Genomic DNA, 5,384 nt, shown 5'->3' with positions numbered 1-5,384 from the left:
TCTATTGTGTGATTACCACCCAATGTCCAGTTTCCTTCAGCTACCATATATTTGATCCCCTTTATCCACTTCACCCTCCCCATCCCCTATATTTGACCCTCTTTACTCCATCTACCTCTCCTTTCCTCCCTCACCCCCTATCCTCTGTTAACCACTAGTCCAATGTCCTTGTCCCTGAGTCTCTGTTTGTCCTGTTCATTTGTTACTTTTAGGTTTATATCCCACATATAAGTGGTACTATGTGATTTTCTACTTTTTCAGTCTGGCTTATTTTGCTTAGCACGATTATCTTGAGGTTCATCCATATTGTCGCAAACGGCAGTATTTCATCTCTTCTTATGGCTGAGTAATATTCCATTGTATATATGTACCACAACTTCTTTAGCCACTCATCTATCATAGGACACTTCGGTTGCTTCCATGTCCTGGCCACTGTGAATAATGCTGTTATGAACATCAGTGTGCAAATATCTTTTTGGATATGGGTTTTCAAGTCTTTGGGGTAAATACCCAGTAGAGGGATTGCTGGATCATATGGTAGGTCAATTCTTAGTTTTTTGAGGAACCTCCATACTGTTTTCCATAGTGGATGTACCAATTTGCAGTATGGAGGGACAATTCTTACCTGGGATAGCAGACTTTTTCACACAAAGTCTTGCCTCATGAATCTGAGAGGACGCAAGATCTGTGTCTGGGATCCAGAAGCCAGTTACCCGAGGTTTTGTGGAAGGAATAAGGACAGGGAATACTCCAGGAAGACAATTACACTGACAAGACCTCCATTAAGGAAGGAGAGTCCTTGAAATTGTCCTAAAAATGTGTCGACACCTGAAAAATCTTTTCATGCCCTTGTTATTAAGTAATCTAGCATTGAGTACTCTAAGCCATCTGACCTGATGACCAGCAAGTAAGCTTACAGGGAGCTCCATTTTTACTACTCCTTTCTAACAGGTAACAGAAACCTTATAAGTGGCCAATGTGACGATTTTTATTGTTCTGGCTAATATGTCACTGAGGAGAGCTTTCTAAAACAAGAATGAGAAACTCAGAGAAATCTGTAAAGTGACACGTGATAGCTAGTAGCAGCCACAGCTTAATTAGAGTCTAGTACCTTCCACAGGAGTCTGATCTGGGCAAAGAAGTCAGAGAGTTTCCCTCATCATCACATTCCTTTTGTTGTCTTCTTTTCCAGTTTCGGTGGCCTTCAACCCATATAATGTGTCAGTTTTAAAACATGAATCTAAATTTCTTTGATATCTTGCCCTGAAGAAGTAGGGTGTATGCCCACTTCTCTTGAATCTCGGTGAACTTCTAACTGCCTTGACCAATTCATTATAATGGAAGTGACACTATGGAGCTTCTGAGGCCAAGTCAGAAAGGGCCATGCAGCCTCCACTAGTTCTTTTCAGGCACTCTCTCATGGGGCCCCAAGCCATCATCTAAAAAGTCCAGCTATCCTAAAAACACCATGCTGTGAGGAGAGCCCAAGCGTATGTGCTCTGATCAGCTAGCCCTAGTTGAGATCCCAGCCAACAGCCAGCACCAAGTGTGAGACATATAAGTGAAGATGGGTCCAGATTATCCCAGCACTTAGGTGTTAAGTCACTCCTAGCATTTGAGTTTCACAAGGTTAAACCCCAGACATCGTAGTGCAGAAAACAAAACATTCCTGAAATAGGCCATTGTAACCTCCAAACAATATCCTGTAAGCAATCATAGTTCAGATTTCATTGATACTTACACTGTTCCACTGTATTAGGTCAAAACTGATTCCAACTCTCGGCTGAAGTCAGCTTCAACTTAAACTATCTTATCGCTTTCCCCCCATGTCCAACGCCTCTCTGTTGCAGATGTTTTATTGTTTTCAAATGGTCACACATTAATACTGAAGTTATGACTATTTTTAATAAGCATTAATAATTTCGCACCCTCTATCTCTGAATTATCTAGCATTAAATAATTTCTCAGATGGAGACATGATATATGGCAAATAATTGATACAGGTTATCAGAATAGCAAGAATCTAGTTCCTAAAACCCAGCTTGGTGTTCTGTCCCCAGGGAATGCTTAGTGACTATAAATATAGGACAAAGAGGATGGATACAATAAATGACCTCTATTCCTTGTCACTCGTTTTAATGCTTCCATGTTCAGCAGTTTTCCCAGAGGAAATAATTTCTTTACTAAAAATATAATCCCTTCTCCACAAAAATCTATGTGCTTCTACAAGCAATCTGACAACTCTAAAAATATTCCATTTTGCTAGTCAAAAGTCCATTTATTTAGCTTGTCAAGAAAAGATAAAATAATCTGGATTCTAATACTCATTGAACACTTTTTTTTTTACTATGCGTATGCTATTGTCATTGAGCTGGCTCCGATTCCTGGCTACCCTACGAAGGGTATGTCCATACTTCTTGTTTTCAACAGCCCTGGCTCAGCTCCTACAGACTCATGCCTATGCACCTAGAGTACTGATCTAGAAGTGCAAATGGTGTGTCACAGGGAGTGTTCATCTTCAACTGCACAAGATATTACAAAGCAGCAAAGCAAAGGGGTTATACCTATTTTAATGCATGCCTGCGGTGTGTAAGAGCTCACTTTCTCTCACATCCAAGATGATACTTGGTATTTAGACATTCTAATTTTTTTTTCAGTCCAGCAAGAATGAAATAGTAACTCATTATTTTCATCTGCATTCCCTATATTGATGAGGTTAAGGGTTTTTATTGTTTTTCTTCTATTTCTTGACACATGACTTCATTTTCTGTGAACTGCCTTTCTTCTAGACCCTTTTATGGATAGAATTGTCCCTTGGAGAACTCGGATGGTAAATGAAATTGAGGACTGAGCTGTTTTGCAGTCCCTAGGCTCAAGTCTTTAGCCATGTCCATGCCTCGTTTCCCCAAGGGAGTGTTAAAATGTTCAATCCAAGCCCACAGCATCAAATCTTCTGGGGGGGGGGGAGATTATACAAGAATGTAGGAAGATGTTAAAAAATGTACTTGAAATTGATGAAAAAAAATGAAGATACCTAAAAAACCTTAAAAGATATATCTAAGATTAATGCAAAGAAGCTACTTGAAACATGTTTCAACTCAAAATAAACATTGTTTAGCAATCAGTACAGTTCAAATATGGCAGCCTTGGGAGGTAATAAATCATCCTTTGGGAAGAGAGGGAACCAAGAATTCGTGCAAGTGTTTGAGGATATTTGAGCAACAAGTAGTGAGTGAAACTTGAGTACCATTAAATTTATTTTTATTCTAAAAGTTTATGAGTCTAGTTTCAGGGGACATTGCTGTGAGGAAAAGGATGAAAGATCTGAAATATCACAACTCAGGAAATTCAGTGAAAGGGCAAGCTAAATCCCACAAAACTCTCTAGCTCTTAAGAACATTACCATTTTGTCATTTGGAAACAGGAGATTTAAAAAGAAATTTTTTTTAAATAATGTTAATGGCAAATTACATCTGCCATGGCAGGCTTAGAAGGAATGATTCATCACATATTTAAAATTAGGAGAGATTTTGAAGGTCTTCTTGTCCAATCCCTTCAATTTATTAGAAGAAGAAACTGAATTCAAGAATAATTGATTTAGTTAATGACACAAGCAAGACTTCAACCTTGACTTTCAGATACAAGTGTCAAAAAGATTTTAAAACTTGTTTACATTTTCTGGTATCATGAGAATTAGACTGAAATAATTTTTCTGGCATTGTTCTTTCAACTGACATTTAAAACGTTAGGTTCCAAAGGTTACAACAAATTATACTTTACTAGAAGATAATTGCACATATTTTTACTTCTTTTACAGCTTCCCAAATACACAGATCATTTATTTTTCCAATTATGAATCATACCCAGGTGGTGAGATACCAAAATCTTGCAAATATATTGAAAGTCAGGATTTAATCATCTGTGTACTTGTGAACAATTCCAACATTAAATATATTTACACCCACATTAGCTAATCTTATATAATTATCATGCTTGAGTTTTTTGTAATTGAAAATTCTGTGATTCTTTCCCCCCCGTAAGTGATGTGAACTTAATATTATGGAAATTTCACATTTACGTATTTCTCTTCTAGTGTGTAATACTGTCATTATTCAATCACCTTCTAAAATACCCTATTTACAGAATATAGAAAATTATATCCTGGAAAAGTGATTATGAAATAAAAATGTAAAAATGTAACTATAGTATCTCAAAACCATGAAATGCATACATATAATAAACCAAAATGTTAGCAGTATGAGATTATCTTCCCCTCTACTGTTTTTAAAATTTTCTATAATGATCATGTATTTCACAGCAACAAAAATAATTTATATTCTACATATAAACCAAAAAAGAAAAGAATATGAAAATCTGATCTTCTAAACCAAATCAAAAGCTTATCCATTTTCTATCCAAGTGGATAAAATTCATTAATCCATAGGACATGATTTCACATATGCAAATAAATTCATAAACCTTATTAGATGCATCCTCGGAGGGTTGTTGTAAATATTTATCTATATGTCCCCTTGAGTAGTCCAACTATAAGTAACTGAAAAATCTCACCGAGTTTCAAATGAATATGAGTGTAGACTGTTGACTGCTTTAATGCTAATGTCATACTTGGCATTAAGTAATTTACTTACCATGTGCTTTCCGTTTCCTTCCTAGCTTCCTGAGCATCTATTCAAATTATGAACACAGTTTCTGGATCTTAGTCATCACAAATCCAGCTGGAGACCATTTTCAAACTAATATGCAACTGATATGAACATTAAATTTATAAATTCTTAAAAGAGAACTATTGTAATGACAGATTGATTATATAGCACTTTGCTTATCAAAGATTACATGTAACTTGGTCTCCCAGTTTGCTATCGTCTGTTCACTTTTGCCAGTTGAAATTGGTGTTTCAGACATAGTCATGATTTATTCTAAAGAAATACTGTCAACATTAGATTTTTCCATAACAATTAAACTAACAAATACTTATGAGATAGACTAAAACTGGTTCTTGACCTGCAATTGTGTCATGTCACTTTCAGAACATTTAAACAATTTATTTAATGAAATGTATGCCAATTTGAAATGTATTTACAAATATTACCCTCTCATGAGGTAGTGGTCAGTTTTCAAATGAATACCTATTTGTTTAAGAAATCTACACTTCTTAGAAATAAATGTGTGCACCTTGAAAATCCTGTGCGTAAAGAAAATAAGCAAGATAAAATAACACGTGTAATAGCTATTAATTTATAGACAAACATCTCCACTGATTATTAGCGTATTAATCAACATTGCAAATATCAACTAAGCAGCAAATTATGGAAAGCTCTACAAAGACTACTGCAGATTGGGTATCCACTGGTGTCTAGAAAAGG

This window comes from Pteropus alecto, unplaced genomic scaffold (genome assembly GCF_000325575.1).
Source record: "Pteropus alecto unplaced genomic scaffold, ASM32557v1 scaffold73, whole genome shotgun sequence".
In the NCBI taxonomy this organism is placed as follows: Eukaryota; Metazoa; Chordata; class Mammalia; order Chiroptera; family Pteropodidae; genus Pteropus; species Pteropus alecto.
Note: the sequence above shows the minus strand (reverse complement) of the source record.